The 23,340-nt window shown below is 38.8% G+C and overlaps 2 protein-coding genes across 5 annotated transcripts in view; one reads left to right on the top strand and one right to left on the bottom strand.

Annotated features, from left to right (window-relative positions):
* Window positions 1–23,340, top strand: part of LOC309622987 (olfactory receptor 2T27-like) — a 214,183-nt gene that overhangs the window by 70,341 nt on the left and 120,502 nt on the right. The window lies entirely within an intron of this gene.
* Window positions 16,373–23,340, bottom strand: part of LYPD8 (LY6/PLAUR domain containing 8) — a 29,471-nt gene continuing 22,503 nt past the window's right edge. The window contains exon 6 of one of the 2 annotated variants that reach the window (XR_014241231.1): window positions 16,373–18,024. The gene's annotated coding sequence lies outside the window, so the exon portion shown is untranslated. Of the gene's footprint in view, window positions 20,926–23,340 lie in introns of both variants that reach the window. The other variant, XR_014241232.1, reaches the window with a different exon arrangement.

The following is a 23,340-nucleotide window of genomic DNA, read 5'->3' as shown; positions in this document are numbered from 1 at the left end:
CTGAAAAAGAATTCAGAGTAATGATAGTAAAGATGATCCAAAATCTTGGAAATAGAATGGAGAAAACACAAGAAACGTTTAACAAGGACCTAGAAGAACTAAAGAGCAAACAAACAGTGATGAAGAACAAAAGAAATGAAATCAAAAATTCTCTAGAAGGAATCAATAGCAGAATAATTGATTCAGAAGAATGGATAAATGACCTGGAAGATAAAATACTGGAAATAATTCCCACAACACAGAATATAGAAAAAAGAAAGAAAAAAAATCGAGAACAGTCTCAGAGACCTCTAGGACAACATTAAACACATCAACATTCGAATTATAGGGGTCCCAGAATAAGAAGAGAAAGAGAAAGGGACTGAGAATATATTTGAAGAGATTATAGTTGAAAACTTCCCTAATATGAGAAAGGAAATAGTCAGTCAAGTCCAGGAAGGACAGAGAGTCCCATACAGGATAAATCCAAAGAGAAACATGCCAAGACACATATTAATCAAACTATCAAAAATTAAATACAAAGAAAAAATAATGAAAGCAGCAAGGGAAAAGCAACAAATAACATACAAGGGAATCCCCATAAGGTTAACTGCTAATCTTTCAGCAGAAATTTTGCAAGCCAGAAGGGAGTGGCAGGACATATTTAAAGTGATGAAAGGGAAAAACTTACAACCAAGATTACTCTACCCAGTAAGGATCTCATTCAGAAAGGACAGAGAAATTAAAATGTTTACAGACAAGCAAAAGCTAAGAGAATTCAGCACCACCAAACCAGCTTTACAAAAAATGCTAAAGGAACTTTTCTAGGCAGGAAACACAAGGGAAGGAAAAGACTTATAATAACAAATCCAAAACAATTAAGAAAATGGTAATAGGAACATACATATTGATAATTACCTTAAATGTAAATGGATTAAATGCTCCAACCAAAAGACATAGACTGGCTGAATGGATACAAAAACAAGACCTGTATATATGCTGTCTACAAGAGACCCATATCACACCTAGGGACACATACAGACTGAAAGTGAGGGGATGGAAAAAGATATTCCATACAAATGGAAATTAAAAGAAAGCTGGAGTAGCAATTCTCATAACAGACAAAATAGACTTTAAAATAAAGACTATTACAAGAGACAAATAAGGACACTACATAATAACCAAGAGATCAATCCAAGAAAAAGATATAACAATTGTAAATCTTTATGCACCCAAAATAGGAGCACCTCAATACATAAGACAAATGCTAACAGCCATAAAAGGGGAAGTCAACAGTAACACAATAACAGTAGGGGACTTTAACACCCCGCTTTCACCAATGGACAGATCAACTAAAATGAAAATAAATAAGGAAACACAGGCTTTAAATGACACATTAAACAACACGGATTTAATTGATATTTATAGGACATTCCATCCAAAAACAACAGAATACACTTTCTTCTCAAGTGCTCATGGAACATTCGCCAGGATAGATCATATTTTGGGTCACAAATCAAGCCTTGGTAAATTTAAGAAAATTGAAATCATATCAGGTATCTTTCCCAAACACAATATTATGACTCTAGATATCAATTACAGTAAAAAAAAAAAAAACCGTAAAAAATACAAACACATGGAGGCTAAACAATACACTACTAAATAACCAAGAGATCACTGAAGAAATCAAAGAGGAAATCAACAAATACCTAGAAACATGCCACTCTCTCATTTCGTCCCAGCTTACCCCTCCCTAAGTTCCTTGCTTTGTGACCACCTAGAGGGGTGGGATAGGGAGGGTGGGAGGGAGACGCCAGAGGGAGGACACATGGGGATATATGTATATGTATAGCTGGGGCTTCCCTGGTGGCGCAGTGGTTGAGAATCTGCCTGCCAATGCAGGGGACACGGGTTCGAGCCCTGGTCTGGGAAGATCCCACATGCCACGGAGCAACTGGGCCCGTGAGCCACAATTACTGAGCCTGCGCGTCTGGAGCCTGTGCTCCGCAACAAGAGAGGCCACGATGGTGAGAGGCCCGCGCACCGCGATGAAGAGTGGTCCCCACTTGCCGCAACTAGAGAAAGCCCTCGCACAGAAACGAAGACTCAACACAGTCATAAATAAATAAATAAATAAATAAAAGAACGTGAATTTCTTTAAAAAAAAAAAAAAAGTCAACAAAGTTGGTATAGAGGGAACATATCTCAACGTAATAAAGGTCACAATGACAAACTCACAGCTAACATTATACTCAATGGTGAAAAATTAAAAGCTTTCCCTCTAAAATCAAGAACAAGACAAGGATGCCCACTCTCGCCATTTCTACATTTCTACTTAACATAGTATCAGAAGTCTTAGCCCCAGCAATCAGACCAAAAAAAAAAAAAAAAAAGAAAGTCATCCAGATTGGAAGGGAAGAAGTAAAACTGTCACTATTTGCAGATGACTTTATATTATATATAGAAAACCCTAAAGTCTCCACCACAAAAACTATTAGAACTAATAAATGTATTCAGTTAAGTTGTAGAATACAAGATTAATATAAAGAAATCTGTTGTTTTTCTATACACTAATAAAGAACTACCAGAAAGAAAGCAAGAAAACAGTCACATTTACAATTGCATCTAAAAGAAATACCTAGGAATAAACTTAACCAAGGAAGTGAAAGACTTACACTCTGAAAACTATAAGACATTAATGAAGGAAATTGAAGACGATACGAAGAAATGGAAAGATACTTCATGTTCATAGACTGGAGTAATTAATATTGTTAAAATGTCCATACAACCCAAAGCAATCTACAGACTTAATGGAATCCCTATCAAAATACCCATGACATTTTTCACAGAAGTAGAACAAATAATTCTTAAATTTATATTGAATCACAAAAGACCCTGAAGAGCCAAACTAATCTTGAGAAAAATAATAAAGCTGGAGGTATCATGCTCCCTGACTTCAGACTATATTACTTTATAACTATAAGGCTACAGTAATCAAAACAGCATGGTAGGCACAAAAATAGACACATAGATCAGTGGAACAGAATATAACCCTATTCACATATGGTCAATTAACCTATGACAAAGGAGGCCAAAATACACTATAGAAAAAGACAGTCTCTTCAATAAGTGGTGTTGGGAAAACTGGACAGCTACATGTAAAAGAATGAAATCAGAACATTTTCTCACACCATATACAAAAATAAACTCAAAATGGATTAAAGACCCAAATGTAAGACCAGAAACCATACAACTCCTAGAAGAAAATGTAAGCAGTACACTCTTTGGTATAAGTCTTGGCAATATTTTTTTGGATCTATCTCCTCAGGCAAGGGAAAGAAAAGCAAAAATAAACAAAGGGTGATTCACTTTTTTATAAAGCAGAAACTAACACACCATTGTAAAGCAATTATACTCCAATAAAGATGTTAAAAAAATCAGTAAACCAAAATACAAATTGAAAAAAAATAATAAAAAATAAACAAATGGGATCTAATTAAAATTAAAAGCTTTCACACAGCAAAGGAAATCATCAACAAAATGAAAAGCCAGCCTACTGAATGAGAGAAAATATTTGTAAATCATATGACTGATAAGGGGTTAATATCCAAAATATATAAAGAGCCCATACAACTCAATATGGAAAAACAAACAACCCAATTGAAAACTGGACAGAAGACCTGAGTAGAAATCATTTTTCCAAAGAAGACATACAGATGGCCAACCAGCACATGAAAAGCACATGAAAAGATGTTCAACATCACTAGCCATCAGGTAAATGCAAATCAAAACCACAAGATATCACCTCACACCTGTCAGAATGGCTATTGTCAAAAAAGACAACAAATGTCCATACACCTACAGTCAATTAATCTTCAACAAAAGAGCTAAGAATATACAATGGAAAAAAGACAATCCCTTCAGCAAGTGGTGTTGGGAAAGCTGGACAGCATCATGTAAATCAATGAAATTAGAACACTTCCTCACACCATATTTTCTAAAAACTCAAAATCGTTTAAAGACCTAAATGTGACAGGTCACCATAAAACTCCTAGAAGAGAACACAGGCAAAACATTCTCTGACATAAATCGTAGCAATATTTTCTTAGATCAGTCTCCCAAGGCAAAATAAATAAAAGCAAAAATAAAGAAATGGGGCCTAATTAAACCTAAAAGCTTTTGCACAGCAAAGGAAACCATCAACAAAATGAAAAGACAATCCACAGAATGGGAGAAAATTGTAAATGATGCAATCAACAAGGGGTTAATTTCCAAAATATACAAACAGCTCATACAACTCAATATCAAAAAAATAAACAACCCATAACTTGGCTACTACTCTTTATAGTACCCAAGATATGGAAGCAACCTAAGTGTCCATAAACACATGAATGGAAAAGAAAATTATATATATATATATACACAATCAAATATTACTCAGACATAAAAAAGAATGAAATTTTGTCATTTGTAACAACATGGTTGGAGTGTATTATGCTCAGTGAAGTAAGTCAGACAGAGAAAGACAAACACTGTATGTTATCGCTTGTATGTGGATTCTAAAAAATAAAAAAAATTCATGAATATCAGAAACCAGAAATAGACTTATGGATACAGAGAACAAACTAGTGGTTACCAGTGGGGGAAAGTGATGTGGGAAGTGGTAGATAGGGGAAGGTGTTTAAGAGGCACAAACTACTATGTATAAAATAAATAACATAGAAAAATGTATTGTTGAGAACAGTGAATATAACAAATATTTTATAATAACTTTAATATGGAGTATAGTCTATAAAGATATCAAATTACTATGTTGTGCACCTGAAACTAATATAACATTGTAAATCAACTATACTTCAATTTAAAAAAAAATTTAAAGAATGGTAGCTTTTCTATTTGTGAAACTTTTAGTGAAACTCTATACATATAACAAAAAGGAAAAAGTTCAACTATTTAAACTGCTGCCAAACGTACCAGTCGGCAGGGAGGAACTTCCCAAATCTGTGAGACTCTTGGCCTTGCCTTTGCCTTTCTTATAATGGCTTCCATTATTTGATGCCATTATTGAAAGTGTACAGTTGGCAAGAAAGGGGCATGCATCACCTGTGCAGTCTGCAGCACAATGCTCCAGTGTTTCACTTACTGTAAAGTCTGCTTTAGGAGACTTCTTTTCTTCTATATTATTTTCTTATCTTTCTAAAGATATAAAATAATAGTCTTTTTAAAAGAGTTTTATTGAGATGTAATTCATATATCATACAATTCACCCATTTTAAAGTATACAATTCAATGGTTTTTAGTATAGTCTCAGAGTTGTACAATCATCACTACTATCAGTTTTAGAATATTTTCCCCACCCCAAAAGAACTGTGCACCTTTAGTCACCACCACTCTGTCCCTCTACCCCCCACCATCAGCCCTAGACAAACATTCATCTACTTTCTGTCTCTATATATTTGCCTGTTCTGGACATTCCACATAATGGAATTATACAATATATGGTCTTTGTGTCTAGTTTCTTTCACTTAGCATAAAGTTTTCAAGATTCATTTATGTTTTAGCACTTATCAGGACTTCATTTCTTTTTATAACTGAATATTATACCACTCTATGAATAGACCAGATTTTATTTATCCATCAACTGATGGACAGTTGGGTTGTTTCCACTTTTTGACAATTACGAAAGTTTTTATGCTGTTATGTTATGAATGTTGTATTGTTAGGTTGTTATGAACATTCATGTACAAGTTTTTGTGTAAATATATGTTTTCAAATATCTTGAGTATATACGTAGAAATGGAATTGCTGGGTCATGTGGTAACTCTATGTTTAACTGTTTATGAAACTGTAGACTGTTTTCCAAAGTAGTTGTATCATTTTAAATTCCCACCAGCAGTGTATGAGGGTTATAATTTCTCTAAAACCTCACCAACACTTGTTATTCTTTGTCTTTTTTATTATAGCCATCCAAGTGGGTGTGAAGTGGTATCTCATTGTGGTTTTGATTTGCATTTCCCTAGTGGCTAATGATGTTGAACATCTTTTCATGGGCTTATTGGCCACTTGTATATCTTTTTTGGAGAATGTAGAAGTACTTTGTTAACTAATTTTCTTTTTTTTTTCTTTTAATAGTTAAACATAATCATGTTTTTAAAGCCTTATCTGAGAAAAGCAATGCCTTAAAATCACACATCAATCATGAAATGAAACAATGCTCCAAATAACTTTTCTTTACTGATATTGTTCTTTGCACTCAGAAGTGCCAGTGTTCTGTGAATGTCTACAGACACTACACAGTGAAGTGCAGAAAACACAGGAATAATGTGTTTAGGTCACATTGTACACTGAGTTTTGTGATGGGTGACAAGAACACAATTTTGTGTCTTATTTGGGGAAGTTTAAAACAAAAGATAGATCAGCCTACTGACTGAGTGGCAAGTTAGTCTTGCTTCATCTGCCAGGTGTCCTGCAGAACTTTCACAATAGATTATAAGGAAATACTTTCAAAACCAGCAACAGCAGCAGTACCCACAGCCTTTTTGGAGGGAATTTTAAAGGCTTTCCTTTTGGGGCAATCAATTTTCGAAACTGAATTGGTGGCAATATTATATGCATTTCAAAAAGAAGGCTAGCTATATTTAGGGCAGTGGAAGAAAAGCTGAAAAAAAGAAAACAAGCAAACCTGAACAACTGAAGCAATCTCAAGCAGCTCTTTATTTTGATGATATGTTTTATAAGTTAACAAATATCCAGGGGATCAGAAATGTGTATAACTGAGTGAAATCAAGCATGAGAGACAATAGAAATTTTTAGTGTGTGTAGCATTTCAGTTTGAGATGATGAAAAAGCTCCAGAGATGAACAGTGGTGATGGTTGCACAGTGCTGTGAACATACTTAATGTCACTGAATTGTTCATTTTAAAATGGTTAAAATGGTAAGTTCTATGTTATGTATATTTTACCGCAAAAAAATTTAAAGAAATAATATAATTCATTTTAAAAGACAGTGGTAATGCTTAGAACCAAAGCTAAAGGGAGAGCTGAAATACAGCCAAGAATGAGAGAACAGAATGTCCCCTACTGGAAATGCCTGGCATGGACCCTAAGCATGAATAAGATGGTCGCAGTCATCTGTGAGTGTCAGATCCTTGGCCATGAGCTTTGCATGTTGTACAAGGGAAGAAACAGCTCAATCCCAGTCAGTTCAACCACAGACCAAAGTCTTTGTTTTAAAAAAACACCTTGTGTTTCAGCTTCATCTGCCACTCTATGTGAAGACATGCAAATAAGCTATGACATGTTTTATTAATAAAATCTATTTGGATATCTTGAATATATATGTTTTTATATATAACCAAAACTTAAAGAACTCAAGGAGATTGGAAGACCTGGAAGTTTAGAAAATTTGAATCAGAAATCAGCTTATTGGAATTCAAGAGTGTGTGGGTGGAAATAGTACACAGAAAAATAGACAAACAGCAGAGAATGTGAGTATGTGAAGGGACCAAATTGAGAGGAAAACACTAAGACACCAATGGATGGAGGGCCAAGATATGAGCAGAACAAGAAACCCAGGGGTGGGGGTGAGGGTACAGGGGGGAAACATTCACATCCAACCCAGTAAAGGCCTGGAGATTTAAACCATGTGCTCCTTTCTTCCACCAAATGAGTGAAGCTTGCTAGTGTTGCTGTTAAATTGTTACTCTACTAGAAGTCTTACTACCGGCTCAGGGGCTTCCAGACCCTGCTGAGAGCAGAAATTGAACAGACAGCCTGTAAATCAAGAACCTTAAAAGGTTTCTACATTCTAATTAAATATTCCCACTTCAGAGAATCTATTCTATGCAGAGAAAGCTTGTGCACAAGTGTTTATCCCAGAACTTCATGGTTGTCACCCAAGACCCTGAGGGATCACAGAAGGAAAACTATGGGCATGGTTGAAGGATGCAAAGTGCCTTTAACAGCAAAGGTGGCAGGACATCTAGGGAAGGTCATGCAAAGCAGGAGCTGAGAGCACCTGAGCTCAGGCAGAGATCCCCATGCCAGGGTGCCTAAAGCACCCCGGGAGCTCAGATACTGAACACATGGCCCTTGTGAAGTAAAGATCCCAGCAGAATGAGAGGTCTTGGAAAATGGAGGCATGTGCCTGCCTCCTAGCCAGGTGCAAGTACCTAGAGCCAAACTACCCTGCCAGATGGTTAGGACCTACTTCAGGAAGGGGACGATGTCTCTCCTCAGCAATCCACTGTCTGGAGCCCACTCTGGGAAACATCCCTGTCATGACCAGTAATTAAGAGCAACCAATATTCCCAATCAGACGATAATGAGTAAACTACAGGACACCTATGTGATGGAATTAATACCATCATGAGGAGGTACTAATATGTATGCAGCAATGCTCATGGGACATTATTAAGATTAGAGATCAGGAAGATGGCGGAGTAGAATATGGAAATATGTTAATATAAATGTTTCAGACATTACATGAAATTTCTAAAAATCTTATATTTGTATTTGTATGGAAATATGTATGGAAATACGTTAATATAAATGTTTCAGACATTACATGAAATTTCTAAAAATCTTATATGTTCTGGTATAATGTTATAAGTAATAATCCTAGTTATTACTTTAAAATGTATATCTCAGAAATAACTAATTTTCTTGTCAACTGCATTATTATGAACTTTCATCAAATCTTTAAAAAAAAAAAAAAAAGATTAGAGATCAGGGTGCAAAACTCTATTTAAACAATTGAAGTCAACTGATTCAAAAATAAGTAGAAGAGACTAAAAAAACATACTGAAATTTCAGGAGTGATTATCTGAGTTTATGGTAGTTATTTTCTTCTTTTAGTTGTCTATTTCATTTTTAAAGTTTAAAAGAATTTTGCAGAACTTACATAAGCTGAATAAAGCAATTTATTTTTAAAATATTTGTAAATAATTCATGTTTTGGAAAGTAAAGGCTATTTCAAAGAAAGCATTCTCGATGGTGACAAATGTTGAGGTGCACTCCAGGATGGGTTGCTGAGGGGTGAGACCAAGACTGTCTGTACCTACCCAGGGCAGAGCTCCTGGGCACAGGACACCCTTATCATGCATGGCTGTTGTGATGGCTATTATAGGGGAAAACTGAAGATCAGTGGAGATTGGAAGATGAGAAGGCTTGGAGGGCTAGCTGGGTTCGGATTGTGTGGTGTATCTGCCCCAAGGTAACAAGGGTTTAGCCATATGCATAGCAAACCAAGGAAGAACATTCGCGCAGGAGATGGGTGGAGGCTGGACAGGGCTCACACACCAAAGGAGCCCTGAGACAAGGAGAAGGGCAGGAGCCAGTGCAGGAACCTGGATCTGGTGCCTATCTCAGAGCATCTGAGGCAGCCCTGAGCAGACCATTCCAGTGGCAGCATAGGGAAGTGGCCAGAATGAGTTCAGACATGGGAGCAGATCCAGGTTGGCTGGAGGGACTGAGGGAAATGGACCGGTGGGAAGGACAGAGGAGCAGGGGCCCTCTTCCCTGTCTGGAAATGCACACTGGCCAGGCTGGAATCAAGGTGGAGGAGAAGAGAAGGGAGAGAAGCAAAAGGGTGACCAAACCAGGCCTCTGTGAGCTGCAGCAAGCCTCTGGCTAGCACCCTCCCCTCTCCTGCCCCCTTCATCACTCTGGTCAGAAAACTATAGTGCCTATGGGTAAAAATACTATATTATACAGTTAACATTTGCAAAGAGCAGAGATCTTATGTTGTGTTGTTACCACACATAAAAAATAATAATTTTGTAGGGGGCAGGAAGAAACTTGGGGAGGTGATGGGTATGTTTATGACTTTGATGTTGGTGATGAACCCTAAACTCACAGAGTTGTATATGTTAAATACACATAGCTTTTTGCATGTCAATCATACTTCAATGGAATGGTTTTCAAAAAAAAAAGAGGAAGAAGAAAGAAAGAAAACCAGTTCTTCAAGAATCCACAGGGCACATACAACCTGCCAGAGGCCTGCAGCTCTCCCTGTCCCCTTCCAGGACTCAAGGGACACAGATCCATGCACGCCCACACATGCCCCCAACCAAGCCCTCCCAACACAGGTGGTCTCCACTGCGGAGCTCCCCCACTTTGTGTGTTTCAGACTCTGCCTCCCCACTGCCTGAGCTGCTGCTTTTCTTTCTAGTCTTTCCTCTTCCTTATTCCTGTCTCTCAGCCATCTAGGCCCAGCTGCTCTTGCCCTTTCACCTCCAAAATCACCTGTCTTTACATCCAGGTCTGAGGATGAGCTCAGAAGCTTTCAAACTCCCTGAAATTATACGTGTAAGTGTGTGTATGAGAACAACAGGCACTGAACAAGGTGGCCTTGCCATTCCCCTCAGATTGACTAAACTTTAGCAGGTTTCCTCCAGACCCTAAGCCCCTGACCTCCCTTTTCTCAGAGCATTTACTTTAGAAAACTTGCAATTGTAAATCATTTCTCTTTACAAGAGATGTATATCTTTTTAAAGCCTCTTGACAATTTTACAACCCAGAGAAGTTTTTCTCAAGGATCTGGAGCCATCCCTTTGAAATGTCATCATCGATGGAGACAGCACGCCTACTTCCCAGTCTCTCTGGTGAGTGGGAGCCTTGCTCGGAATTGCAAAACTACCTCCCGACACAAAGGCAGAAGTTTATTTTACCTCAGGATAAAGCCAATTAGCAAACACAAATGGCTCTGACTTCTCTCTAATGTACCCCAGTACTTTCCCACTAGCTCACCCCAGCCCTTAAAAACTCTTCCCCCTCTGCCTCAATGGAGTTGAGTTCAGACTGAGTTCTGGCCTCTCTCCCCTATGGTAATAGCTTTGAATAAAGTTTTCCTTGCCTGTGTAACCTTCTCTGATTCAATTTTTGCTTTGAAAGTACAAAGATGCCTTCTTCTGAAGAGAAGAGCTTGGCTTTCACCAGCCTCTCCCATGGGCAGTAACAATAGCAGGGCTCTCCAGTACCCACTGGCACCACTCCTGGGGTAAATAACAAACTCTGTTTCAAGTCCATGCTTTATTCTGCGAGTTTGGGAAGTAAAATGTGCTGTCTTTTCTCTAGGTGTCCGTTCATTCAACATTCATTCCTCCCACCTGTTGTGGGCCAGACATACCCCAGGGATAGTGGAGCTCAGGCTATGAACACAGAACCAAATGCATGCCTGATACACTGGAGGCTGACCAGTCAGTGCAGGAGAAGGAAACTGAGTGAGGGAAGTGGGGGGAGGTGGTCCCCTAGACAATCCCCTTTCTGTCCCTGCCTCTCTGAAAGGGACATTAGAGCCAACCTACAGAAATGGAGAGGTGAGCCCTGCAGACACGAGGGGAAGAAAGTTCTGGCAGAAGCACTGTGAGAACAGAGGGTCTGAGGAGAAAGCAAGCGTGGTGTGTTCTGGAGCTGTCAGGAAGACTGGGGCAGAGTGGGGTGAGGCAAGGTGTGGTCTAAGAGAGACTCGTGGGCAGCAGTGCAGGGCCACATGGGCCAAGGAAGGAGCTGTGGATTTTATTTTGAATCTCTGGGAGGTTTTGAGCAAGGGAGTGTCCCTGAGGACCAGAGGCTTTAGAAGGATCTGGGTGGTCTATGCAGAATGGATTGCAGAAGGAAAGGCATGTGAGAGGATAGTTGGTGATGGCAAATGGAAAGGGCATTGTTTTTTAATGCCTTAACTTGATGAAACAAAAAGTTGACAAATTAACAATAATTCTCATAGTTAACATTTATTGAGCATCTGTTACATGCCAAATACTGTTCCAAACACTTCCATGTATTAACTTCTTTAATCCTCATATTAACACTATTAGGTGGGTTCTACTGTGACTCACATTCTATAAATGAGGCTAGAGAAGTTACAAGGCTACGAAGCTAGTACATGGTAGAGTTTCTAACAGATGGCACAAGCAGACCCTGATATGAATTCATTGGGAAACACCAGTGGGAGAAGGCAGGAGTGACACAGGGAAGGGAAAGTCACTGGTAAGGTGTGGGTTACTGAGCCAGCTACTACTCTACAGAGCCCACTTGAGACTTAGGCCCACCGAGGGGTACTTCTCTACCAGCTCTCATCCCACAGTAATGGAGGCTGGTCTCAGTATGAAGTCCCCAGCACTTCCAGCTGGCCCTGACTATGTGTGGAATGGGCCTGCTGAGCTCTCAGGTAGAGAGCCACATGGAGAATCTAGGTGGGTAGTCTTGGAGATCAGGCACCACATTCTCACTCTTTATTTATTTTTCCCTGCAGCTCTTCCTCAAAGTTCTGTTTACTGGTCTCTAAAGCCAAGAATCTGGAAACCTCCTCTCCATCATTGGGTCCCATCTCCTTCTTTCTTGGCCTCTGTCTGCCTCAGCTTTCACCAAGTGTCCAAGGGATGCAAAGGAAGCAAAAGTGTCCAAGGCCTCTCCGCAGAAGGTGATGACTGCATCTTTTTGTGTCTCACTGAACAAATTCCTGAAGACAGTGAAGGGCAAAGGCACCCAGTGAGGAGCACTTGAGTGTTTGGTGTGTGTTATATAAATGAGCCAAAGATGGTCTGTGTGTATCAGCTCCTAGGTTGTTTATTTCTTCACAGCAGGCTGCTACCCTTAGCTTAAAAGCCTGTGATCACGAAACTCACATTTTTAATTATATTTAAAACAGCCCAAACAAGCAAAGTTTTAGACATTCAGAGACTGCCTTTGTACACCTCCTTGAAACCTCATCCAACATCTTTTAGATAAGGTCTTGCAGTTATAAGGCCCCAAGCTACTAAGGCCCTTCAGAGTTCTCTGACCTAGAGACTCTCCATCGTGTTGCTAAGTGACATCACCTAAACACATAAGTCCCTCCTCTGATCCCCTTCCCCCCAGGAGTTCCTTTGTCTTCCTTCCCTTCTGGATAGGGGCCCCCATGCCATAAACCTTTGGACAACCTCATACTGGAAGAGATTTCCCCTTGCATGTGGCCCTATTCATCCACTGTCAATAAAGCCTTTTATGTGTTACTGCTTCCCCACGGTCACCTTTTTCCTTGATCAACCCCAAATCCCTTGAATGCTCTGAAGTGTGGGTAGCAGAAAGGATACACATTTTGCTGGAGGAGAAGTGGGAAGGACAGACCCCACTCCTTTCCCTATTTGTCCATCCACCACAGCAAGGGATGGGAGCCCCTCACAAATGGGAAGGGAGGCAGAGTTAGGGTCTGGTCCCTGGCCTCTCTACCAAGAAGGAGAGCAAAGCAAAGAGCTCAGACTCCAGCCAAATGTCTGACTGACTTTCACTGATTGTATGTGATGAGATAAATTACTGTGTGTCCTGGACAATACCTCTGAGCGTGTGCCAAAGGCAGCAACAAGTTAACAAGATGGATGGCTCAGTAAGTATGGAAATGCAGGGTTGCCCAGAGGGAAACAAAATGCTCACATAAGCAGACACTTGATCATAAAATTATCATGTCCAATAATGTTGTTCCAGGGAAATCTGGAGCAGAACACCCCAAAATCCAAGTGTGTTGACTACTGATCAAAAATCAAAAATAATACACCATAAACAAATGATCGTGTGCTCCTGTATAATGAAATGAATGAACCTCTGATACATGCAGCAACATAGATGAATCTCAAAAACATTATACTGAGGAAAAGAAGCCAGACACAAAACAGTACACAATGTATGATGTTATTTACATAAAGCCCCAAAACCAGCCAATCTATCTAATCCAGTTGTTTTCAATTGGGACAACTGGCCTCCCAGGAGATATGTGACACTGTCTAGAGATATTATGGGTTATTACAACTGGGGGTGCTACTGGCTTCTAGTGGGAAGAGGTCAGGGATACAGCTAAACATCCTAAAAGACACTAGACAACAGGACAGCCCCCCACCACAGAGACTCATCTAGCGTCAAATATCAATAGTGTGAAGTTGAGACCTCCAATCTAATCCATAGTGTCAAAAAGCAGATCAGGGTTGTGTGGGTTGATGATTGACTGAAAGAACATCAAGATCCCCTCTGGGGTGCTGGATATATTTCACTTCTTGATTGTGGTGGTCATCACACAATTATAAACAAGTGTCAAAATTCATTGAACTGTGTATCTCATTTCACTGTATGCAAAGTTTAACTTAATAATGTTGATTTTTAAAAATAATACAGACTTCTGTATAACTAAAGACAGTGAGGCCACCTACCTAGGTGTCTCCCAGTATATCTTCCTGAATCAATACAAAAGAAGAAAAAATTAAATCTACACAAAACCATGCCATCAGCATAACTTGAAGGCAGAGAATGTCAAAATTTCAAAGGAACTGTAAACTAAAAGAAGAAAATATTAGAGCTGATAAATGAATTCAGCAAAATTACAGGATACAAGATCAACATAAAAAAATCAATTGTATTTCTACACACTAGCAAAAAACAATCCAAAAGAAAAGAAAAGAAATTAAGAGAACAATTCCATTTACAATAACATTAAAAAGATTTAAAAACCTATGGATAGCCAAGGCAATCTTTGGAAAGAAAAACTGAGCTGGAGGTATAATGCTCCCTGACTTCAGACTATATTACAAAGCTACAGTAATCAAACAGTATGATACTGGCAAAAAAACAGATCCATAGATCAATGGAACAGAATAGAAAGCCCACAAATAAACGCACACACTTATGGTCAGTTAATCTATGACAAAGGAGGCAAGAATATACAATGGAGAAAAGACAGTCTATTAAATAAGTGGTGCTGGGAAAACTGGACAGCTGCGTGACAAAGAATGAAATTAGAACATTTTCTTATACCATATACAAAAAATAAACTCAAAATGGATTAAAGGCCTAAGTGTAAGACAAGAAACTATAAAACTCTAGAAGAACACATAGGCAGAACACTCTTTGACATAAACTGTATAAATATTTTCTTAGATCTGTCTCCTAAGGCAAAGAAACAAAAACAAAAATAAACAAATGAGACCTAATTAAACTTAAAATATCTGCACAGCAAAAGAAACCATCAACAAAACAAAAAGAAAACCTATCACATGGGAGAAAATATTTGCAAATGATATGATCGATAAGGGGTTAATATCCAAAATATATAAAGAGTTCACACAACTCAATATCAAAAAAAAAAGACAACCCAAATAAAAAATGGGCAGAAGACCTGAATAGACATTTTTCCATAGAATGCATACAAATGGCCAATAGGCACATAAAAAATGCTCAACATTGCTAATCATCAGAGAAATGCAAATCAAAACATCAATGAGGTATCACCTCAAAGCTGTCAGAAAGGCTATCATCAAAAAGTCTACAAATAACAAATGTTGGCAAGGCTGTGGAGAAAAGGGAACCCTAGTTCACTGTGGGAATGTAAATTGGTGCAGCCACTATGGAAAACAGTATGGAGGTTTCTCAAAAAACTAAGAATAGAACTACCATATGATCTAGCAATTCTACCACTAAGTGTATATCCAAAGGAAAGAAAAACATTAATTCGAGAAGATACATGCACCCCAATGTTCATAGCAGCATTATTTACAATTGCCAAGATATGGAAGCAACCTAAGTGTCCATCAACAGATGAATGGATAAACAGTGAAATACTACTCAGCCATAAAAAAGAATGAGATTCTGCCATTTGCAACATGGATGGACCTAGAGGGTATTATGCTTCGTGAAGTAAATCAGACAGAGAAAGACAAATACCATATGTTATCACTTGTATGTGGACTCTAAAGAATAAAACGAGCTAGTGAATATAACAAAACAGAAACAGACCCACAGATATAGAGAATAAAATAGTCGTTACCAGTGCAGAGAAGGAGGGTGAGACGGGCATGAAAAGGATAGAGGATTAAAAGGTACAAACTACTATGTATAAAATAAATAAACAACAAGGATATATATTGTCCAGCACAGGGAATATAACCAATATTTTATAAAAATTTTAGAGTATAATCTATAAAAATTTTGAATCACTATGTTGTACACATGAAACTAATATAATATTGTAACTCAACTATTTTTCAATATTAATTAATTAATTTTTTAAAAAACCTAGGAATCAATTAGGCAAGGAGGAACAAGACTTGCACACTGAAAACTACAAAATATCACTGAAAGAAATTAAAGAAGACCTAATAAATGGAAATACATTCCATGTTCATGAACTGGAAAACAATATAAGATAGCAATACTCCCCAAAGTGATGTACACGTTCAATGCAATTCTTATCAAAATCCCAACAGCCTTTTTTTGCAAAAATGGAAAATCCAATACTAAAATTCATCTGAAGTAGTAAGAGAGTCAAATAGCCAAAGAAGTCTTGGAAAAAAAAAAAGTTGGAGGACTCAAACACTATCTAATTTCAAAACTTTCTACAAAGCTATTACTTATTGCCACTTACTACAAAACTTACTACACATCAAAACAATATGGTACTGGCATAAGGATAGACATATAGATCAATGGATTAGAATTGAGAGTCCAGAAATATGCCCATAAACTATAGTCACTTGGTTTTTGACAAGACTATTTAATGAGGAAAGAATAGTCTCTTCAACAAATGGTTCTGGGATCACTGTACATCCCAAACAAAAGAATGAAGTTGGACCCCTACCTCACACCTTATACACAAATTAACTCAAAATAGATCAGAAACCTAAATATAAGAGCTAAAACTATTAAACTCTTAGATGAAAACATAGGGGTAAATTTTCATGACCTTGGCAATGGTTTCTTAAATATGACAAAAAGGCAGTAACAACAAAAGGAAAAGGTGATGAATTGGACTTCATCAAAATTAAACACTTTTGTGCATCAATGGACAGTATCAAGAGAGTGAAAAGACAACCCACAGAAAGGCAGAAAATATTTGTAAATCACATATCTGGTTAAGGATCTAACAGCTAGAATAAATAAAGAACTTTTACAACTGAACAACAAAAAGACAACACAATTTAAAAATGAGCAAAGGACTTGAATAGACATTTCTCTGAAGAAGATATATAAATAACCAACAAGCACATGAAAAAATGTTCAACATCACTAATCACTAGGTAAATGCAAATCAAAACAACAGGGAGATACTACTACATACCTAATACTTAGAATGACCATAATTAAAAAAAAAAAAAAGTATTGGCAAGAATGTTGAAACATCATGTTTCAAGTGGGAATGTAAAATGGTGCAGTCACTGTGGAAAACAGTTCCGTGGTTCCTCAATAAGTTAAAAATAGGATTACCATATGACCCAGAAATTCCCCGTGTGGGTATATACCATAAAGAATTAAAAACAGGGGTTTGAACTTGTGCCTGATATGTGCATAATAACACTGCCATGATAGTCATAAGTGTTACTGAACCAAACTTGGGTCCACTCATCCACACACAGTTAAGCCAATCTACTGACACCGGGTTATGGTGAAGGAAAGTGCAGCATTAATTGTAAGGCACCAAACAAGTAGTCCGCACAGCTGATTCTCAGAAGACCTGAACTCCCCAATGGGTTTCAGGGAAGTTTTTTTTTTTTTGGCTGCATTGGGTCCTAACTGCTGTGTGAGAGCCCTCCCCAGCTGTGGCAATTGGGGGCCACTCTTCACTACAGAGTTCAGGCTTCTCACTGCAGTGGCTTCTCTTGCTGTGGAGCATGGGCTTCAGTAGTTGCAGGCTTCAGTAGTTGTGGCACGTGGGCTCAGCAGTTGTGGCTTGCGGGCTCTAGAGCACAGGCTCAGCAGTTGTGGCGCACAGGCCTAGTTGCTCCACGGCATGTGGGATCTTCCCGGACCAGGGCTCAAACACGTGTCCCCTGCATTGGCAGGCAGACTCCCAACCACTGTGCCACCAGGGAAGCCCCCAGGGAAGCATTTTTAAAGGCAAGGTGAGGGAGGGGAGTCTCAGGGTGTGTGATCAGCTTATGCACAATTCTCTGATTGGCTGATGGTGGGTTAACAGGGTGGTGTCACAGGGGTTAACATGATCGATTCTCAGGCTCCAGCCAGTCTGGGGGCTATGTGCTCATGGGCATCATGCAATTAACTTCTTCCATTTGGTAGGGGCTTTAGTATCTGAAAAACAAGTCAGGAATGTGCATCAAATACTGTTATATATGTACTTCAGAGAGAAACTAAAGATTCTGTGACTCCCATATGGCTGATTTCCTGTTTAAATTGTCACCAGTTCTCTTGGCCCAACTGCTATTTTTGTCACTACATATTCACATCCTTTCAATCTTTAATTCTTGAGCCAGGCTTTGGTGACTCAGGGGAGGCCTGGGAGACTACAGCTTTTCTACAAACAAGAGGAAGGCAGAGTATTTGGCAGGGGTTGGGGGGGGTGGTCTGTCTCAGGAAAGCCTTTTAGGGTCCTGCTCAGTTACAAAAGGTGGCAAAAACTCAAATGTCTATTAACAGAGGAATGGCTAGACAAAATATGTTATAACCAGACAACGGAATATTATTCAGCCATAAAAAAGAATGACGCACAGGTACGTGCTACGACATAGATGGATCTTGAAAACACTATGTTAAGTGAAAGAAATCAGGTACAAAAGACCACATAGTAAATGATTCCATTTATATGAAATATCCAGAATAAGCAATTCCATAGAGACAGAAAACAGATTTGTGGTTGCCAGGGGCTAGGGAAGGAGGAGAATGAGCAATGACTGCTTAATGAGTATGGGCTTTCTTTCTGGGGTGATGAAGGTGTTCCGGAACTAGATAGTGGTGACAGTTGCACAACATTGTGAATGTACTTAATAGCACTGGCTACAATGGCTAATTTTTTTTTTTAGGTTGTTAATGCAGAGTTCTTGACTATAGGATTTTATCCATATATCTATTCCTACATTAGTTATAGAAAGAGAACTATAGTTTTCATTTAACTGATTAGGAAAACACAGTATTTCAAAAAATAGAAACAAATTAGTCACATAATATGGGATGTTAAAAACACAAATATTCTAATTTCCCAAAGTTTACCTTTTGCTAAAAGATTATTAGAAATATTAATATTATAATAATTAAATTGACCATTATTGGCATTTATTTAATGTTTAGTAGCTTGTTAAGTTGTTCAGATTAGTGACCAATTGTGCATTATTTCATTTAATCTTCACAAATCCCCAAGAATGTAGATTTTTTATTAATTGTATATCACAATCATCTTATGAAGATTGAATGAGATAAAATACGTACTGTACTTTTGTAAACTTAGAAGTGAAAGACATACTCCTGATATGATTATAAAATTTGTTTCTGCACCTATTACATCAAAATGAAAAAAACAATTTAAAGACAAAGAAACAAAATTTCCTAGAAAAGTAGAAAAAGGACACGAACAGACAAAATATATGAGATCTAGATAAAATCTTAGTGGTCTTTAAACATTTGAAAGACTATTCAAACTCCATCATTAGAGAAATGCAAATTAAAACACCACTGAGATACCATTTCTCACCTGTAGACTAGTGAACATTAAAATGTAAGACAACACATTCTTTGGCGAGGCCGTGGCGAAACATATCCCCTCATAAACTGCTGGTGAGAATGCAGAATAACACAACTCTTCAAGAGTAGAATTCAGTAAACCTAACAAAACTATATATGCAGTTACATTTCTTTGACTCACTTCCAGGAATCTACCCCGAAGGTGTACCTCTAGCAATATAAAAATACATATGCACAAAGGTATTCATTGAAACGTTGTGATTGCAAAATATTGGAACAACCTAAATGCCCATACAGCATGAAGAGGTTAAAAAGACACACTCTGGAATTCTGAGCATCCCTAGAACAGGATGGGGAGACCCCATGAACAAGTGCAGAGCCATTTCCAGGATATGTTGTGAGGTGAGACAATCAAAGTTGCATAAAAGTAATTTATAATAGGCTGCTCTGTGTGGGCTGCTCTTAACTGGTTGGTGTCTACTAAGCCAAGATGACCAGACGGGGTGCCCTGGACAAAAGACAGGTCCAAGAGAGGCCTCCGTCCCCAAGGACGTCCTTCACTGGAGGGGACTGTGCCCCCTCCAAAGTGCAGACAGGCTTCTTCTGGAAGGGCACCCTGGGCCCTCAAGCAGAGCACAAACCCTCTGTAGCTCAGCCTGAACCATTTCCATGCTCTTGGGTGTGCTTGGGTCTCAAAAGTGGTGGTGTTTGGGTGGGGGGACAGAGAATCCTTTTGCCAAGAAGGTCTCTCACCCTCAGGAGGAAAATAAATAATAAACAAGCAAACAAACAAATAAAAACTTAATTCATCCAGGTAAAACAGTAAATAATTTACAGAGAAACCCTAGAAACTATTCAGTATAAGAAATGAAAAAGTTAAACTTTAGTTCTGTTCTGTGTCCAGTTCAGAGGGGAAGAAAAAGTGGAAGCAAGTGAGATGGGCTGGGGGAACACAAATTACACCGTGAACTCCAAGAAAAAAGACAAAAAGTGAAACGAAGAGCTGAAGGCAGGAAGAAAGACAGCTGGGAGTATGCTCTTAGCCGACACCAGGACTGAGTGTCCCAGGGCAGGGACACTGGGTCTCAAGCTGGCCCCTCAGTTGAGGAAGAAGCTTCGTCTTGTCCAGGCTCCCAGGCCAGTGTGCTCACTTGAGACCGCAAGTTCTTCCAAGTTCTGTGTTGCCCCTTCACACCTGCCTTGAAGCCTGAAAAGGATGATGCCTGAACCCAAGTCCTCACCGTGGATATAACGTTCTAAAGGGACACAGATGGGAAGGAATCTGAGGGATCCTGAAGCCAGGAAAGTCGACTTGCTCAGGGACCCAGCCACCCACACCCAGTCCGTAAGAAAGCAGTAACAGCTTACCTTGGCTCTTCCTTGATTTTCGATTTTTGTGGTGAGGAAGAACTTGATCCGATCCCAGGACCTATGTAGATAGCTGTGTGTAAGGCATCTGGCCTTTGCAAGCCTCAGTCTGCTCAGCTGGACAACAGGGATATAATAATACCCTACCTCCTGAAAATAAAGTGTGACACAAAGCCAGCTGCTCAGAGGGAGTTTTGACTTCTGTATCATCACCACTGTTACCATCCTTGTGGGTTCTGATATTGAGTTGATGCCAAATCACACAGAAGTGGGGCCTGGGCTTATTGATGTGTCTCAGGGACCCTCGATCCCCTGATTTAGTCTTCATATCTACCTCTGTCACAGACTCTTGCTCGTTTTCTCACCTACCATCTGGTTCAGCTTTCTCACAATCTCCAAATCCAGGTAGTATCTCCAATAAGGTGTAAAGTGATGGTAATTACAATTAGTTCGTGGGAAATAGGTGGCTCTTAGCACCAAGAGAGTGGCTGGAATTTGAGACTGTGACAGTCCCTGGGGAAATATGGGCAGCAGGGGACCCTGCTTTCTCTGTGTCAGCCAAGCCCTGCCACCACTATTAATCTGCATATGACTTCCACCTCTGAAACCAGGGTCAGGGACCTACCTCCAGCTTCAGGGTTGATGTTCAAGGAAGCCCCCCCACCTCATCCTTTTGGAACTGTGAGTCACTACATTGTACACCTGTAACTTACATAATATTGTACATCAACTATATTTCAATAAAAAATAATAATGAAAAACCACTTCTTCTGGGAATGATTCACTTTGAGACACTGGCATCAGAGATCCAACTGGTCACTATTCCCTTTCCTGGGATGCTGTGCTTGACCTTACTTCTCTTGGTAACTTGGCTGACGGGAGCACTATTTTTTTTTTTTTTTTTTTGGGAGCAAAATTCCTTTACAATATTGTGTTAGTTTCTGCTGTACAATGAAGTGAATCTGCTATATGTATACCTATATCCCCTTCCTCTTGGAAGTCCCTCTCAACCCCCAATCCCACCCATCTAGTTGTCAAAGAGCACCGAGCTGAGCTCCCTGTGATATACAGCAGGTTCTCACTACCTATCTATTTTACACATGGTAGTGTATTTATGTCAAAACTAATCTCCCAATTTGTCCCACTCTCCCCTTCCCCCTCTGTGTCCACATGTCTGTTCTCTACATCTATGTCTCTATTCCTGCCCTACAAATAGGTTCATCTGTACCATTTTTCTGGATTCCACATATATGTGTTAATATATGATATTTGTTTTTCTCTTTCTGGCTTACTTCACTCTGTATTACAGACTCTAGGTCCATCCACATCTCTACAAATGACCCAATTTCGTTCCTTTTTATGGCTGAGTAATATTCCATAGTATATATGTACCACATCTTCTTTACCCATCATGTATCGTTGGGCATTTAGGTTGTTTCCATGCCCTGGCTATTATAAATAGTGCTGCAATGAACATTGGGGTACATGTATCCTTTTGAATTATGGTTTTCTCAGGGTATATGCCCAGTAGTGGGATAGCTGAGTCATATGGTAGTTTTATGTTTACCTTTTTAAAGAACCTCCATACTGTTCTCCATAGTGGCTGTATCAATTTACATTCCCACCAACAGTGCAGAAGGATTCCCTTTTCTCCATACCCTCTCCAGCATTTATTGTTTGTAGATTTTTTGATGATGGCCATTCTGACAGGTGTGAAGTGATACCTCATTGTAGTTTTGATTTACATTTCTCTAATAATTAGTGATGCTGAGTATATTTTCATGTGCCTCTTGGCCATCTGTATGTCTTCTTTGGTGAAATGTCTATTTAGGTCTTCCGCCCATTTTTTAATTGGATTGTTTTTGTTTTTCTTTTTATATTGAGCTCCATGAGCTGTTTGTATAATTAGGAGATTAATTCTTTGTCCGTTGCTTCATTTGCAAATATTTTCTCCCATTCTGAGGGTTGTCTTCTCATCTTGTTTATGGTTTCCTTTGCTGTGCAAAAGCTTTTAAGTTTCATTAGGTCCCAATTGTTTATTTTTGTTTTTATTTCCATTTCTCTAGGAGGTGGGTCAAAAAAGAACTTATGGTGGTTTATGTCAAAGAGTGTTTTTTCCTATGTTTTCCTCTAAGGTTTTTATAGTTTCTGATCTTACATTTAGCGCTTTAATCCATTTTGAGTTTATTTTTGTGTATTGTGTTAGAGAATGTTCTAATTTCATCCTTTTACATGTAGCTGTCCAGTTTTCCCAGCACCACTTATTGAAGAGGCTGTCTTTTCTCCATTGTATGTTCTTGCCTCCTTTGTCATAAATTAGATGACCATATGTATGTGGGTTTATCTCTGGGCTTTCCACCCTGTACCAGTGATCTATATTTCTGTTTTTATGCCAATACCATACAGTCTTGATTGTTGTAGCCTTGTAGTATACTTTGAAGTCAGGTAGCCTGATTCCTCCAGCTCCGTTTTCCTTTCTCAAGATTGCTTTGGCTATTCGGGGTCTTTTGTGTTTCCATACAAACTGTAAAATTTTTTGTTCTAATTCTGTGAAGAATGCCATTG

Source organism: Balaenoptera borealis (assembly GCF_965194805.1).
Source record: "Balaenoptera borealis genome assembly, chromosome: 2".
Classification (NCBI taxonomy): domain Eukaryota; kingdom Metazoa; phylum Chordata; class Mammalia; order Artiodactyla; family Balaenopteridae; genus Balaenoptera; species Balaenoptera borealis.
Note: the sequence above shows the minus strand (reverse complement) of the source record. Positions and strands in the feature narration are given on the sequence as shown.